The sequence below is a fragment of the Anomalospiza imberbis genome, chromosome 11, assembly GCF_031753505.1.
Source record: "Anomalospiza imberbis isolate Cuckoo-Finch-1a 21T00152 chromosome 11, ASM3175350v1, whole genome shotgun sequence".
NCBI lineage: Eukaryota > Metazoa > Chordata > Aves > Passeriformes > Viduidae > Anomalospiza > Anomalospiza imberbis.
In genome coordinates, this window is record NC_089691.1 from 19,206,750 (window position 1) to 19,224,884 (window position 18,135).

At 45.8% G+C, this 18,135-nt stretch overlaps 1 protein-coding gene across 2 annotated transcripts in view; it reads right to left on the reverse strand.

The window, feature by feature from the left end:
• Positions 1-18,135, reverse strand: part of FOXP1 (forkhead box P1) — a 379,700-nt gene that overhangs the window by 348,685 nt on the left and 12,880 nt on the right. The gene's annotated exons all lie outside the window — the stretch shown is intronic.

Genomic DNA, 18,135 nt, shown 5'->3' on the forward strand with positions numbered 1-18,135 from the left:
GCAAGATCAAGGTTGCAGTATCAGCGTTAAATGGTATCTTTCATTTCCACAGCATCTGCCTGCATTCCTTTTGAAAGTTAAGAAGTATTCTGTTTATTCTGGATTGGGCACAGGATCTCTCTCCCAGTGTGGGACCCAGTATCCAACCATTAACCCAGCTCTGTCACATTCACCACTAAACCATGTCCCTAAGAACTACATCCACACATTTTCTGAAAACTTCCAGGGATGGCGACTCTACCACCTCTCCAGGCAGACTGTTCAGTGCCTGACCATCCTTGCAGGGAAGAAACTTTTCATAATATCCAAACTTTGTTTCCCTGGCACAACCTGGTGCCGTTTGCTCTTGTCCTGATACACTTTCCTTATAACCATGCACCCTAAAACATGCACCTTGTAAGAAGTGCTGCCTTTCCAGCACTGACCCCACAGCCTCCCCACCCTACTGGCTCAGAGGCAAGGAGCCCAAAGCTCCCCACTCCTGGCCCCGCTTACCAGGGATCTTTGCAGGCCCCAGGACAAGAGATGTCTCCATCTACCGAAGCAACATTAAGTGAGAATTGGAGCAGGGAGAGTCCAAACTCTCTGGAGCGTTCTGGCAGGAGCAGATCCACTCACGGCTTCAGGCACAGTGAGGAAAACCCACAGGTTCCACCATCGCTGCAAGGCGTGCTTTGCTGCGCGCTCTTGTTTGTTTGTTTTGAAATATTCTGGCAGTGGAAACAGAGTCACTGTTTTGTTTTTCTCCCCCACATATGCTATATAATTTTGTCTCTAGCACTCGCTTCTTGCTTACTCAGTTGCCTATAGTCTGCCTCTCTCAGAGGAACGCTAGCTGTGTTTGTCCCCAAACTGCATCCTGATCCAACTGCTTTGTGTCATCCCACCAGCCCTGCTCAGGGAGCGATGATCAAAATATTTGCACTAGCATGCAATGCAGAGAGATGGGCATGTAAGCTATTTCAGAGCAAAGCTGACCCACAAGGCTGAAGGGTGTGCAGAAGTGTTTTGGCTACTGAATTCAGGAAACACAACATGAAAAAAGGGAGTAGTGCTACAAACAATACCAAGGCTTTGTTTGTGCCAGATACACTGCTAAGAAAATACCACATTTCAGCTACACAACACGGCCAGTCCCCCTGCAAATGACTGCACAATATCACCACACTTCCAGCAACATTTAAATATGGCAATAAATTAATGCAGGACATCCCAATTGGCCACGGCTCGCAGTCATCAACAAGTAGGTCAAACTAATTCTAGAAGTCTGTGAGAGGCACATAAAATAGTCTGTGGCAGCAGTTCGAGGCAAGGATGAAGCAATCCCCACTTCAACTCATCCAAAAGCACTGACACAAGCCCAGGTGCCAAAGGGATGCAGGACAAAGCCATTCCCCATCTACACAACTCGCCTGCCATCTCTGCAAGTTACAATTAACTTCCCAGACAAAACGCAAATACATTAAAAAAATACCCAAGCCAATTAAGACACAAGTGTTTAAAGACACGAGTAGTAATTACAAATGTATTATTCATACCTAATTTACAAGATGAACTTCTTTCAGTAAAATATTAAACTGTTTACATGCATTCAGGAAGACAATTTCCCAACCCTGCGCGTCCTGCTCTGGAGCGGTGACTATTGCTATGCAACAACTCCACAGACTTACAGTGTACACTATGGAGTAATCAGAAAATGTTTGACCTCAGATATCTACTTGACCCCACAGAAATGCAGACTCGCTTGCTATAAAATCCTAAACAATGGGGCAGACAAGGTCAGAGGGTCAAAGCAAGTATTAACAGGTCATTGTGCAACCCACTTGGGAGCAATTACTTCTGGTCACGGCTAAGTGGACACTTGATTGAATACCACTAAGACAGCTCACATCCCACAGATAACAATCCTCACAGCGATTAAGAATTAAAGCCCCCATGATTCAGCCTTTATTACTCAAATGAACCTAACTATTCCATAAAAAACTCTTGGTATATGCATGATGCAAGGTCTAAATTGAAATGCCACCTCATTAAACAATAATATCTAATTTTATCTAAATGAATTTTCATGAAAGTACGCCACACAGCTCAGGAATTTTTAAAATGAATTATCACAAGTGATACATAATTTCACCAAAACTGCTGCAGGAAAAAAAAAAATTAGCTTCAGGGATGAAAGGGAAACATCTATGCTGAATGAAAATTGCACTTCTTTCTGCAAGAAGAAAGGGTAAAAGGGGGCTTCAGGGCTTCTGCCAGACAATAGAGGCAGATTTTAATCAAATCAACACCTTTCTGCTATGTCAGGTATGCTCACCCTACCCCAGCCAACAGTAGCACCAAAACACATGTCAAGAATCACTGCACACACAGGCCACCGTCAGAAATGGGGATGTCACCTGCACACAGCCCCTAAAATTGGGGCTTATTATCTTAAACTGTTGAAAGAGCCACCCTTGACTGACTGGTAACTGGCCTCTATTGCCTCAGCTGAAAACAGTTTGTACACCCCCTCCTGAGGGTGAAAACCCTGTTCCTACACCTAGAGCCATTTAAGAGCTCCTAATTATTTCACAAAAATGAGCAGCACAGATAAGACAACTGCTTTAAAAGGGTTTCCATCAGGAATCATTGAAAGAAAAAAGAAAAAAAGGTAAGTGGATTTCATTTTTAGCCTATTTATTTACGGATTCCATGAGCACAGTGGCAGGACCCACTGCCATATTGGTAAAAAGCAAAAAAAGCAATGCCATCACCCAAAGGTGCTCACAGCCTCATTTCTAAAGCTTCATATGTGACTTTTTCCAAAGCTTGGCTCTCCCTCAGACCTCCCTTGTCCAGCTAGTTCTTGGAATATACTCACAACTCATAAATCCCCTGTCTCCTTGCTATGGCTATGCCTCTCATAGGAGAAGAGGACCAAAAAATACCAAAAGACAAAAAAAAAAAAAAAAAAAACAACACAAAACACTAAAAATAAGACACATTTTCCAAGCTAACAAGCCCAGCACAAACCTGTGGAGAGGAACAGGTGGCACAGATGCTGGTGGTTGACCAGAGCATGTGGAAAGCTGGGTAAGGCCATCAGGGAAGGGATGCTAACACAAATTTGGGCCCTTCTGGGGATGAGCTCTTTTGCCCCTTCCCTGCTCCGCCCCAGCAGCAAAGCCAACACCTCGGGATATTTAAAAGCACTGCATATGCAGACACTCAGATGTGCAAAATTATGCATGCATGTTTGGAGGCCATTTTAGAGCCCAGCTCATGAGTCATGCAGAAAGTAGATCAGGAGAAAGAGAAAAGTTTAAAGATGCATCTTTTTGTATTCTTGCAAGCAGCAAGAGCAGCACGGCTTTGCTCTTTATGCCCCCTTTTATATTGAAACTCTTCAGGTCTTCCTCCTGTAGCTGTTGGAAAATTCTGAGTTAAACCAGGAATCTTTTGCATTAGTGTTAATGCCGTGATAGTCAGCTGATAACATTTCAGATACACAAAATCCAAGGCTGTCAGGCTAGTGTTCACCACTGTTGATTATTGCACAGGAGCACACGAGGAACGAAAAGCTGCGTGGTTGCTTCTCCCTTGTCCTTCTGCCAGCGAGGTGTAATAATGCTATTATGAAAAGCAAACAGGGATGAACTCTGCTCAAACGGTGAAGCCTGAGCTGAGAAATCAATTCCTGCATCAGTCGTGGCCCTACAACAGAGTAATGCTGTCACAAATTTCGTCAAACCCTCAAGATCCCTCACCCTGGTTTACCACACTGTACATATTTCATTGGCACTGAATATTCATATTGTGGCAGTTTCTGGAGACCAACTGAAGCGGTCACAGTGGGGAAGAAACATCCCTGGGGTTCAGCCACCAGCTGGAGACTCCATCAGGAGGTCCACGCTTGGTTTTCCTCCTTTCCATGAACTTTCTGCCCAGTTGTACATCCCTGTACCTCTGCTTGCTGGCTCTAGGATAAGGATCTCATATTCTCCTCCTACCCCACGGGGGACAATGTGTGACAGACCCCAGTGCCCTGTTCCACTGGCAGACAGTGCTGCTGGGTGCTATCAAAGCACATTGCAAATGAGATTCCAAAAAGAAGATGTATTCTCCAAGTCAGCCCCCTTCATGCCCGACAGGGCTGTAACTGGGAAACAAAAGTGCTGCCAGAAGACAGGGACTATTTGAGCTTTGTGGCACTGATGCACTGAAGAGGTACTGATGACTCTGGGATACAGGAAGGTGGTTAAAATGGGGCAAACCTGAGGAGAGCTGGGAAAACCTTGGTCTCTGCATGGCAGAACAAAGCCATGAAGGGATGCAAAAGCAGACTGAAGTCAGAGTGGTGCTTTGCAGCCACAAATGCAGTGGCTCTCATGATGGAGAAAGCTTTGGAAATAAAGATACACATTTGAAAAAAAGAAAAAAAGATGAGGCAAGAAGATACAAGAGAACTCAGTGTGAGCAGCAGCTGAGTCAGAGAAGGGCAGGACTGTGAGACATTAAACAGGGAACACCAACTGGTCTCACCACCTCGGAGTCATGGGGGAATCACTCCCCAGGGCTTCCTTGACCATGCTGTGCAGTGTGTAGTGCCTTCCTACTTCCTAATGCTCTCCAAACCACTTAAGCATACAATACACAAAACACAAAGCTGAGTGTTATTGCAGTCAGCCAAGCCAAAATCTGTGGGGTGGTTCAGTGACTCTGACGTGCTCCTGATGAGGGAGGTGAATGACTTGGAGAAGTCACACCTAAGCACGCAAGGACAGCAGTGCCCCAGAGCACCAGACCATTGCACAGGGGTTGGTACCTCGTATGAATCTGGTAATTCATAGATAAATTACAAAGATAATTTTCAGGGCTCAATTTTTTTTTCTCTTTGCTGTTGTTTCGTTTGTATGTCCAGGGATTTCTTCTTGAATTATTAAGTACTGGATTATTCCCTGATCTTTTTCTGCATGCTGTGGGCTGCCTCCTGTCCATCCCATCCTCTCCCCTGCACCATCTCTTGGCCAGGAATTCAGCACCTAGTAAAAATGAAACAATCAGCAGAACAACCCTGATTAAAGTTTGGAAACCCACTCCCTATGTGGAGTTACTTCTGGGGTAGGGGAGAACACCACCCTGCCTGCATGCTTCAGCTGCACTGCCCAATAAATACCATGTACTGAAACTGCTCTGAACAGTCCACACACCCTGTGCTAAGGACTGCACCCAAGCTGGACGCTGTAAGCACAGCCCTACTATCAGATAACTCACACGTGAGTTTTTCAGAGGAAGTTGACACTTTTGTAGAAGAACCCACATGATTTTAACCTCCCAAGCAGCAGATCAACACCTGCAAAGCAAGACGTTCATCTGCCAGTGCAGGCCTGGAACTCCAGCAACTGGGCACAATAGGGGTGACATATGGGTGATGCCCAAATTCACTAGGGGTGAGCAATGACACATTTGTTCCCTCCCCTTGTTTAGCAACTGGAAAAATCATTGCAAAGGAGGCCATGTCCTGAACCCATGGCTGGAGGTGAAGGATCAGCACAGGATTGCTGCAGGGGAAGGAAATCAAGAAGGAAATGGCTGGGCCAGATAAAATCCCCAGTCCTCCCCCTTGTCAAACAGGAGGTTTCTGCTTCAGGAACAGATGGGAAGAGAATCCACTCCATGGCTAAGCCAGAGGAGTTAGAGGAGGCTGAAATAAAGTCCCTTTGACTTCAGCTCTGTGTCTCTGACAGCCTGACTCAGTCATGGACCAAGCAGATAACAGGCGACCATTCATCAGCTCAGCCAACACACAAAGGCAAGAATTTCCCTTCTTAAAGAGATTTAATGATAGAGCTTTAGAAACTGGTTAAAGGCGAGAGACTGAGAGTGAGCACACTAGGGATGAGACCCAGTGGGTCGCTATTAATATTTCCCTGAAGCAGACACTCCAGTTTGCAGCACTGGAAGGACACAATTCCAACAGCTAGGCACGTTCTTCAAGCAAAACACTGCCCAGCTGCAGAATTAGAGCTGAGTTCAGAGGAAAGTTTTTTCACCAATCTAGTCAAATGGACTATTGACTTTTTCTTTTTTTTTAAATCCCAAACAGAAAAGGGTGACCATGAATGCTTGTCTTCCTTGGTATACTGAAAAAAAATATATACAACTAACCAGCTGGCTGGGGATGTCAGCCAATTCTCTGTCCAGGAAAAGATTTTTTTTTTCACATCTTCCTTTGAAAATTAAACCATACTCCATAAGGACAGTCAGTGAGAGAGGAAGCCTGCAAGTGCTACCACAGTCATCACCCGGAGCTGCATCCTCTTGTGCCAGTGGATCCTTCCAAAACACACCCCTCCTCACTGCCATCCTGCCCGCAAAGGGCTGCAGATGCTGTGCCTTTTCTAGGGTGAAGCAGTTGGGAGCAGAGAAAAGCAGCTTTCAGCTCTGCAGCTTTTTTCCTGTTCAGCTCCCTGCAACACTTGCCTTCCTTTTTGGTACAGAATCCTTCAGTTGCCTGGAGCTATTCTAGTTTATACTGGGCATTCATAGCAGAAGCCCAACATCTCTTGCTATTTTTGCTCATGGCTACCTAGGCAAGCAGCTCCTGTGCTACAGAAAAGCACCTTCTTAATGAAGCAACTATGAGATCAATGTTGTATGACATCCAAGAGCAAAACAGTTTACAATTAGCTGAAGGTCTGGTATTTGACAGTTTTTTATGGCTCTTTTACAACTGTTTGCAAATCTTTTCTTCCTTTAAATTATTCTGAAAAGTGTTAGGGGAAAGCCAAAAGTTATTTTGTGCAAGCATGTGTCTACTTGCATGAATCCAAAAGTCTTTTTAATTTAAAACCACCATTACAAACGCCTGTATTTACATGATAGTTGTTTATGTAATGCTCTAAAGAAAACTTAAATGAAGTACAGAAGCCAATGCTAATGCAGAAGATGGTGGGAGTTAATGAACATGCTCCTGGGGCAGTCCAGGAGATAGCAAGAATTACAGCCTATGCCAAAAAGATTCAAGAAAAAGACTGCATTTCCAAAAAAAACCTTCTAATACAACCTCCATGCATGCATAACTTGTGATTTTTAGGCTTCTCATCTGGATTCCTGTGATGTTCAGCATAAAAAAAAAAAAATCAGATTTATGAGGACACCACCCCCAAAATTCAATCTTTCTCTTAAGATTTGGACATTTCAATAAATGAAAGCAAACATAGAAATTAAACTCAGAACTCTTCAAGCAGGCCTTTTCTGACTCCATGCCTCCCTTCCTTTCATTCATGGCATGTGAACCTTTTAGTACTCCTGAATCCAAGTCACAAGTCTGGAACAATCTGACTTCCAAAGCAGGGCAGCAGCCCAGGTCTTGGCTCCCAACAGCAGGACACAGCCCCCACCTTCACCTCAAAGTATCACCTACTCCAAGTGAAAGCACAAGAGAAAGCATTCACAGATAAAAAGCATGTTCTAGCCTGAGGCCTGACAGCATGGCACATGCCTAAAGAGAAAAATGAATCTGCATGATAGAGACTTGAAATGCAGGTGCCTGGATGGAACGAGGATTTCCAAGAGGAGGCTTATGTATGGTAAAAGAAAAGAAAAAAGGGATGCTTATTTGCAAGAGAAGGTAGGACAAAAACCAAAGCTACACCTGTAAGAAACAAGTTTCTTTGCCAGGTGCAGTGAGAAGGCTGTACCTTCATTTGAGACTCCAGCCAAAAAGATTAAAGCCATTTCCACCCTCACCCAAATCACCAAGGAGACCAAACCTTCTTCAGCTTTTAACTGCACTGAAGTCTGAACTGAGGGAGGATTGAAGAGAACCCTCTCCCAAGCCCCAGATCACTATCACTGCTCCACAGGGTCCTCCCAGCTGTCCATGCTCCCTCTGCTCCCTGTGCCAAAGGAAGCAGCAGCTCCCAACCAGCACACCACACACAGTTGGGGCAGCATCTTGGTGGACAAGACACCCTGATCTATGCCAAAATTCCCTTGTAGTTGAGCCCATGGTCTGGCAACACCGTGCCCACAATCCAGACTGATGGCATGCAAGCTCCTACATCTTCCAGGGGAAGCTGAGATCCAGCTCAGAAAGTGCCTCCAGCAATGGGGAACTCTACCAAGTTACGTACTCTTATGCAAGTTTGGGGTTTTTTAAACACCTGAAGAAAAAAAGAAGAGAGAGAAATCAATCCAGTAATCCTTGTTGATTATACTCACAGTAATTATACTTGTGTTATGCCAACAGTATCTTCAGTCTTGAGATTGGAGATAACTTGACTGCCTCACAGATGAAACAAAGCCATGGGTTTTAAGCCACTAGAAAAAGGACAGTAGGTGTGGAAGGTGTGTTGGGGATGCAGGACAAGCAGAGCAGCTGATGCTGGTGCTGTCTGTAAAACCACCCTGCTCCTACCTGAGGCAGAAAGCATAGCCAATGCCTTCCATAAAAGCAGAGCTGTGAAAGTGAAGGACACACAGACCAGACCAGAGGCCACAAGTCCAAGACAAGATGAAGATGACAGCATGCCAGTGATCAGACCAGGCTCTCATAGATCTGAGCAAAACAAAGCATTTTATGCAGCTTCAACACCTTTGCTGTGGGGACCTGCTGTGTCCCCCAGGGCAGCCAGTCCCTCGGAGCCCAGGCAGGTGCCAGGCAGCTGGGACCTGTCTGTGCCATCAGTGGGGAATGGACGCAGCCCAGTGCCACCCAGCCACTCTGCTCCTGCTTCTTCCAAGATGAGCAAAAAGGTAAGAACAACAAAACCCTCATCCCCACTTACCTCTCTGTGCAGCCAGGTGTTGGTAGAGTTGCTAAACTTGTAAAATCTATTTTTTTTTCCTCCTAGATGAAGGCTTTACATTCATATCAGTTAAGAAATACCCAGGGTCTAGAGAGCTCGATCCAAGAGCTACCATCCTCCAGTCCTTACAGGAAGAATATCCAACTTCCTAAATATTTGAATATATATTTTACAATATAAGTACATTGTGTGGGATGAGAGAGAAGAGTCACCACATCACAGTTTGCTCAGCTGGATCCTGCCCAGCTGTGGGATCACCAGTGAGCAACAGATAAATTTCAGTCCTGTTCTGACATTGCTTCCTCCTGTTGCTTTTGGCGTGTTGCTTAACACCCAGCATGTCCAAGTTTCATCGCTTTATATATACATACATAGAGCTATGTATACATACATACTGTAGAAATCATATTTATTCAACCTCCTACAATGTTCAAGAAAGCACTGAATTATGCTGAAGCAGTTGAAAGTGAGGAGCTCTATCAGAGACCGAGATCAGGAGCCTCGAGAGAACAAGCAGTGATTTCACATCAGCCCGCAGAGCTCTGGAGTGAGCAGCCATCTTCAGCCTTTGAAAATCAGGACCCTTTTGAGAGAGTTTAAAGACGGGTGAAGAAATACTCAAGATCTTTGGAGGGAAAAAAAAAAAAAAATATATATATATGATCAGAAGACACCACAGCCAACCCAAAGCACTTATGGGCAAACCACTGATTTGCAATTCCAAACCACTTTTCCGCCCAAATCCTGCACTTACTATCTTATCTGATCTTCTCTGAGGGAATCCCCCAAACCATCTCAGCTTCAGAAAGGACCTCTCAAGCTGTGCTCTGGAAGGTTCGTGTAAAATGCTGACAAACTAACAGCACTTTTGTGCACTGTCGCCTTTTTTGGTAGGTTTGTTTGTTTTGTTTTGTTTTGTTTTTTTTTTGTTTTGGCAAGATTATCCTTACCAGGCAACCAGGCTCTGCTCTCTTAAAGGTTGCCATGCCCCACACAGACACACACTTTTACTGGCCACATGTTAATATCAGCATAAATTAATTTTTAGGTGGACATGATCTGTAGGAACACAGTGACAAAAAAAAAGCTGCTTTACTGACGTTCAATAAATGTTTTTAAGTCAGCAACCACGGGCAATTCTGCTAGGTGGCTCAAAACCAGGCATGTTCTGCTACAATGGAAAAAAAAAACATTGCTGAGAAACACCTCAGACCCACTGCATCACACCAACCGAGAGGTCAAGTTGAAGCAGACTGAAGACATTGATCCTTTTTATTAGCAAAACGTCCTACATTAGATGACCTCAGCATTTCACAAGCATTATATTTAAATCCTCCAGCAGTCTCTTAACATGGCAACCTTTTCTCATTCCCACTCTGTAGACAGAAGCACAAAGACGTGGAGGACATGGTGTAGCAATAGTTATGAAATAACGAAGTCTCAAATTTCTGACAGCAAATTTAAATTTGCAGGCTTCACATTAATGCTCCTTGTCCAAAAATCTTTTTGCTGAAATCGGTAGGAAAGTAAGAAGGCTCCCTCCCTCTCCTCTTGTTAGTCTGTCTTCTTGGAGGGAAAAGAAAAATTAAGAAAATACCTTCACTTTGGAATCAAAATCCTTTCAGCAAACAATTTTTGAGGAACATTGCATGGAAACCACACCTGTTTTAACTGAGGATGTCAAAAGCCCAAAAAAAAGTGTCACAGAATAATGATGCTTTTTTTGAACCATCAGTATCAGTCTGTTCCTGGCATTAACTTTGGAAATGGTATAGCTAATATGACAGCTATGATTTGGAGCCTTCAAAAGGCATAAGCTATTGGCATTTTAAATACATTACACACAAACACGCACGCACCCCTACACCCACACTAACTCTGCAGATTTGTTCTGCTCCTGTCTGCTGGCTCTTCTGCGTGTACTCCACAACAGATTGTTTCCTTCCCTCATCCCAGTTTTTTCCTAAGGGGGCTTTACATCAGGCACCCAAATAAAAAGGGTTCAAAGAGACCTGCATTACCACAGCACACAGCAGAAGGGATCCTCTGCGACTCAATGGACACAATCAAGCCTTTCAATTAAACTATTAGCCAAAAAGGTGTGGGTGGCTTATTACCAAAGCCAGCATTTATTTTAAAAAATGGAGAGTACCATTAGAAACACCTAATATAACTCTTATTAACTTATTTGAATCTAGTTGTGAGCACATTGGGTTTGTAAGTGTCTGCTAACATAGCATTCTGTTTGCCTAATTAAGTTTTCAGTAGGGGAAGCTATAGCTCTCACATTAATATCGGGAACTGAAAAAAATCACATATAAACCAATGCTGAGCTTGATTTACCTTTATTGTGTGAGGATTTGCTACGGGCTCTTCAACAACTGCTAACTAATTTTCCATCAAAAAGCACAATTGCTGTACAAATTCCCATTCCAGCCCAAGCGATGGGGATGACGGACTCGCCCCAAATTATAAACCCTGCACGCAATCCCTACAGCACTTCCAGACCCTCTGGTTTTCCTCATCACTTTTTCCCTTTGCTAGTCCATGTTCTGAACCTTGAGCTTATTCCCCCAGCCGTGCTGCTAAGCAGTAATGCTCTAGCTGGGGAGCATCAAGCGGAGGAAAATTACCATTAGCCAAAAAAAAATTAATCTTAAGAGGCTTAAAAGAAATCTCAGGGAATCAACTCCGATCTCCATGACAAATAATTAGCAAAATAAAGATAAAATACTGAAGCATCTCAGCTTTCCGCTACATTCCAAAGCGGCTTATTTTCTCCCTAAATTTTACTCTTGCTGCATTTAAAAGTCTCGTTTGCAACTTCCAAAAAAAGAAGAGAGGGGGAAAACACCCAAAAAGCAAACAAAGACAGAGTGTTTTGCCTGAAAACACAAGATTTCTGCCTGGCCAGTCCCTGTACCCAGCCCTGCTCCAAGCAGGGCCCCCAACCCATGCCCCACGAGACCTGCTCATGGGGCGAGCACTCCTGGAACAGGCCCATATTACAGCATTAATATAATTTACAAAATGGTTAAAAATCAGAATGTTTTTCCTTCGTGAAAAATAACACACTTAATGCTTTTCATCTGGCACATAAAATTTACAATACCTCCAGGAACATTTTCTTTGGTTAAATCAACACTATTGGTACGTTTTCAGCCTATAAGCATATTACAGCCCCAGCTTTTTATGGGTTTTTTTGGTTGTTGTTTTCACCCATTGTAATAAACTTTTCAGAACCAGAAATGATCAACAATAAAAAGCATTCCCATGTCAAACAGTTTTAACTACTGCTTTTAAAACAATAATAAAAAAGGCGGGGTTGGGAGGGGGAGAAGGACTGGCTTCCAACCTGACTCGTACAGTAACTATCTCGCTGCAATGAATGCAAAGCGATCGTCTGCGCGGCCGAACTTGAGCGCTGTCGCCAGGATTGTTTCATGCCGCTTGCAGCAGGCAGCCGCAGCAGATGTTGGCTGCTCAAGGGCGCAGACGACACAGTTCACGACTCCTCGGAGGCGGCTGCGCCACATCTGCAGCCGAGCAGGGCGAGCGCGGCAGTGCGGCACACACAGCGAGCAGCGGAGGCCGGGCCGAGCCGAGCCAGCCCTCTTCCGTGCCGGGGCTAAAAATAGAGGAGGTGTTTGTTTGCGGCGGGCCGGGCAAGCGCTGCTGGAGCGGAGCATCCCGGCCGCGCCGGGTTCACGGCGAGCGGGGAGCGGCAGGCGCTGCCTCCGAGCGCCGCTCCGCACGCCCGCTCCTCATTAACTGGGCGGCGATCCAAGTTCATCTGGGCCCCAGAGAAAGGCAGTGCTTGTGTTTAGACCGCACAATACTGACATAACATTAACAGATTTACATATGCAAAACTGTGAAGCAACAGGCATTCCCCCTCAATTGACCCACAGCTTGTAGTGGCTGCCGAGTTATTCCCTGCTTAGGCTCCGTAACCAAGTGGGCGTCATGCGACTACCATCTGGGTACCACTTATTTAAAGCTGGCAGTCTCTCTGTAATAGGCAAGCTGGCAATAAGCAGGAAGGGAATAAATTGCATCATTTAGTTAACATCCACTTGCTTTGCGGCTGTTAAAAACCCATGACTGAATAATAATTTGGTTATTTCTTTTGCCAGACAATGCTGTCAGCCAAAAGCGTACTACGCATGCTGCAAAACGTCAGCTTGCAAAATTTCCACTTTAAAAATAAATTAAAGAAATTTGCAGTATAATGCGAGCTAAGAAGTTTTTCTAATGCTAGCAACTCAAAAGCAATCAAGCTCTAAAAATAAATATGCACTATTGTAGTCACCAGATTCTTTTCCCTAAAATCTTCTTTGTTTTTATCAGCCACCCACCCCAATCCATTACATTCACCAAACATCACCAACCTGGCCCGTTACAAGCACAGGAACTGAGGTTTGCTTGCAGGAATGCTCGTTAGATCCCAACACTTATCCATTTCATGCTACCCACTGCCCTTCTCATCCTTTGCCTTAATTCGTAGATTTTATCATTTCCTTCTGTCTGACAACTGCTTTCACACAAATTGGTATCAAAGAAAGTGGCTGAAACCAGAGACCACTGAAATACAGCTAGAACGTAGCCTTTGTTAAAACAACAAAAAAGGAGGAAACAAAGAGCTTTTGAAGTGGGTTTCTCTTTGGGGCTCTTTGGTTTGCAGAAAATTAAGTTACCAATAGTAATCAATTTTTTTTTTGTCCTAATTTGCTTGAAATACGGCCTATGCACACGTATCTCAACATCCATCTCTCCTCAGGACTAAAGGAAAAGCCCATGCTGAGTGCATTTTTGTACTGCAGAGATAACAAGGCTTTGCATTATACAGTGGGAAAAGTCAGAAGAAACGTTTCCATTGGGATTAATGGCGAGGACGAGCCCAGAGCACAGACCACAGGTAAAGGCATCTCAGCATCTCCGCCTCCCACAAAACCAGGCTCGCTCCTCTCTCGTTACATTTTGAAGGGGCATCAGGGACTCTGAAGTGCAGAAACAAGACAACCAACAGTAAGTGGAAAGCTGAGTTCATTAGGAACTGGCTTCCAGTGTCAGCGATGGAGAAGGGGACGGCGGAGCAGAGCCAGGCTGCTGCGCGCCCCTCACGTCCCTGCAGCCTCCAGCACCCACACTGGGCATGGGGACACCAAAGGCAGATGGGAGACAGCTGTCCTCCCCTCCCCATCGCTACTACCTTGTCTCCACGCAGGGCTGGGGCACGAGGGCAGAGCCCAACAGGTAGAGGTGCCAATGTCCACACCGTGCCACGCTGCTGATGGCAGGTACATCCAAGAGCACGTGTGGATTCAATACAGGTGACCTCCCTCACAATCCAGCAGCCATACAGCACAGCCCTGGTGCAACAGGACCTTCAGCACTCAATCTCAGAATCCTTCCTGAGCTAACACACACAATTGTTCACTTTAAAAAAAAAAAAAAAAAAGAGAACCATTTGGAAAAGCAGCTTTTAACAGACTTCCACAGCACCGTGCAGCTCTTGCTGCTCCACCTGGGATGCTCAGCCAGCCTGAGGCAGGCAGGGAAACACAGGACCCATGGCCACCCACAGCACTCCACAAGGTGGGACCACCACTCTGGAATACAGCAGACCTAAGGGCCGTTGTAACAGCTTGCAGGCTTTACAGACAGGAACGACAGTAAGATGGAAGAAATGGATTTTAGTTGGCACCAACCTGACAAGACAGTGTCCAGTGAAGGGTGAGAGTAAAAAAGGGAACAGAAACTGAGGGCAGAGAGAAAAATCTGTCAGAGGAAGTGAGATGCCAGAAACTGCTCCAGGACCCCATGGCTGGATGCCAACTCAAAGTCTCCAAAAAAAGTAAGGCTACAGAGCCTCTAAAACCTTCCCGATTAAAAAAATCTGTGCAGGCTGAGGTTTGTCAAGTCATACTTGTGCTTGCTGTGCCTGCTCCACCACTCTCACCCAGAGGTCTCAGCTTGGAGTACTTCTCTGGAGAGGAGACCCAAGGCATCCAGTAACTTTGGCAAGGAGAGATGTGCATCCCCTACAGCATTTGTGTAACTCAGAGAGTGTTTGAAGAGCTCTGCAGTACTAAGCCTTAGCACTATTAATTGTATATACCATACCCAAGATCATCAACGTTGTCACCCATGTGGTATATTACTGTATGGTCAATCTCCCTAATTATTCTTGAGTTATTTTTTCCAGTAGATCTACAAAATTATCAGCATAAATCTCAAAAGCATTTACCAGTCAACAAACTCAGCACAACAGACATAAGCTTGGCCCTGACAAATAAAAAGACTAAGGAAAATGTATTTATTTGTAGCAAATGTCCTTTCCCATAACCATCAAATAGATTACAACTGCATTTCTTTCCTCGCATTGCACGCTGGGATCCAGGCATTTAACTAGCACACACTACAGTGCTGGATTAATCATAAATAGAATATATTTTTAAGTGCATTAATTATGTAACAGATGCTTCCAGGATTCCAATGGAGGTAATTTTTAAAATCCCAGCGTACAGTTTTATGAATCTGTGCAGTTTCAAGGTTGTTTTTAATTTGCACTCAATACTACACTTATTTAAAACCAAGAGGCAATCAACCACTGCCTAATTTTTATTTTTTTGTTTGTTTCAGTCCAGGCTGGAAGACATATCCTACACTATTGCTGTTGGACACCCCAGTTGGCCACAGAGGTTCCTCCCGTTTCTTTGCCGTGATGATGACTCTGAATAACGAGCTGTGTGAATGCAGGAATTCCTCATTTGCCTTCTATTAATTTCTCCTCCTCAGACTCATTTCTGCCATTCAGAAGTCTTGGTCTCGTCCTGCAGACTCCCACTCATGTAGCAGGTGTGATTCAATGCACGCAGCACACGTGGAGGCTCTGACAGGGACAGTGGGGCAGGGACAGGATGCTCAGGGTTTCCAAGCAGCCCTTTATTTATTGATGGGGTACCATGAATGGTTGGACTCAACAATATTAAAGGTCTTTCCCAGCTTTAGTGATCCTAATTCTATGAAATAACTCTCATTGCTTTGAAAAATGGAATTAAACTGAGCTTACTCAGAAACAGAGTTCTGCCATACTAGAGAAAAATGGGTTTACCTTACTTACCTTGACAACAAAAATGGCATATCCAGCTCCAGCAGCACTACAGTGACAGGGACATGGGCGGGACAACAGAGATCTCAGCAGCCTTTGGATGGCTGCACTGGAGCACCCTGGGGCACAAGCACCACAGCCTCCATGTGTTGGAGTAGTTTGCTTTCTTTTCCATCTTTGCACATCTCACAACTCTTGGATCCAAGTCACACATCTCCTCACAGAGCTTCATCTCTGCATCTGTCTGCAACGCTTAATTTGTCATGACTTGGAGGGGCATTTTTCCAGGCACTCACTGCATGTGCAGCCGGGGAAGTGGCAGAGCCCATACCCTGGTAACACTGGCTTGGACTCTCCCTGCAACAAACCCTCCCTCTGGTCCAGGAGGTGAGGGGGAAATGCAGGAGCACACAGAGCAATTAAGGTTCCAATCAGATGTGGTGTTGACACGAAAGAATGAACAGTGAATAACCCTAATGCAAGGTGAGGGTAATTTAGGAGCATACAGTAATTGCACATGCAGAATATGGAACCTCAGCACGTGGTGAAGAGAGGGGGAGAGCACAGGAGGGGTTCAGGACCACAGCTCTGCTCACCTGCACATGAGCCGCTCCCAGGGATATCCACACCTCAGGTCGGGCACAAACCAAGCAGGAACAAAAGAATTTTACTCCTAGTAAGTATTTCATTCTGGCTGCTACTCCTTTCCAAAAATAAAGGTAATAATTAAAAGTGAGGGTTAATACTTTGCTGCCTCACTTCACAGACTGTACATTCCAATTCCTCAACAAGGCAATGCCAAAACAGGCAGTGAACAAGCTGAAGTCAGCTGGAGAAGGCAAATGACTTTGTGCAACACCAGGGAGGCCCCAGGGCAGGCAGCTGCGTGCTGGGCTGGGTCTCACTTCCCTGGACACACCACAGCCAGTCTCCACCAGTGCCCAAGGACCCCACTGACAGCGAAAGCCCCGGGCTAAGCCCTGGCCAGTGAGCACACGGCCTCTCCTCGCACCACTGAGGACTCCCCTCGCTCCAGCCTCCCCTAGAATTATCCATGGGCTCTGATGGGACATGGAGAATGCCCACCTCACCTCATCACCAGACACCGGTCACTCAACAAGGCTTGGGGGCAGTCAGGGACTCCCTGCAGTGCTGCTCTGTGATGCCAACCCCTCCCAAAACACTCTGCTGATCCACCTGCATCGGAGCATAGGGACAGCAAGGGAAACGAAGCTCTCAGGGACAAGAAGGTGCCTCCACAGGGGGAGGGAGACCAGCCCTGAGCACACAGCAGGGCAGAGGGACCAGGTCCCTGCCAAACTGCAGCACACCTCACCCCCATAATCCCTGTGACGCGGGCACACCAACACCATGCCAGGTTATCGCAAGGTGATAAGACTCGTGGGCTGTACCTGCTTGGCATGGCTCGAGCAAGGCTCCCTCGGGGCTGCTCCGCTTTCACTTCCTATTAATGTGCACCTGCACCCATATCAAAAGCAGGAAAAACACAGACTGTATTCAAAGCTTTACTCAAGCCCCCACTGGAAGCCTGAGTGGATGCCAGCGCACGCCAACACCTGGGCTCACCAGCAGCCCCGCCGGTGACACTGCCTGTGGCTGTCCCTGCGCCAGAGCCACCGCGGCCACCCGCGCTCCCCAGACACCCCCATGGCACACACACCCCGCACACCCACCCTGCACAGCACCCAGTGAGCACAGGGCATGGGACAGACCCTTCTTGGGGGTCAACTTGTTCCTGAGCTCTGGCCACCTCTTTCCTTATCAGCCTGGCTCTCTGACTCCACAGGAGCACGGCAGGCTGGGCACAGCTTTATCTGAGTTTTATGTGCAGCTGCATTTGCTTATCACACAGATAAGTTATTATAAAAACAACAAGAAACAACAGCAGCCAGTAACCAGGGTATCTCAGCGCCCTCATCACAAATTCCCACCCTCTGGACCAGCTCAACATCCACAGCTCACAGGAAGAAGGAAACCCAAAGAATACATGATGCCAGGGTATGAACAGTAACAACTTCAGTACCTGTCACTAAGGGAGCAGCATCACATTAACAATTAGAGGAAACCCACACTTGACAGCTTTGGCAGGGTGGTCCCACCAGCAGATCCTCTGCCCAGACTGAGAAGAGCACATCCAGACACAAAGCCTCTGGCAGAGGTCTCACGTTACAGCAAACGCAATCAAGTGGCCAAGGGGGTGGCCCT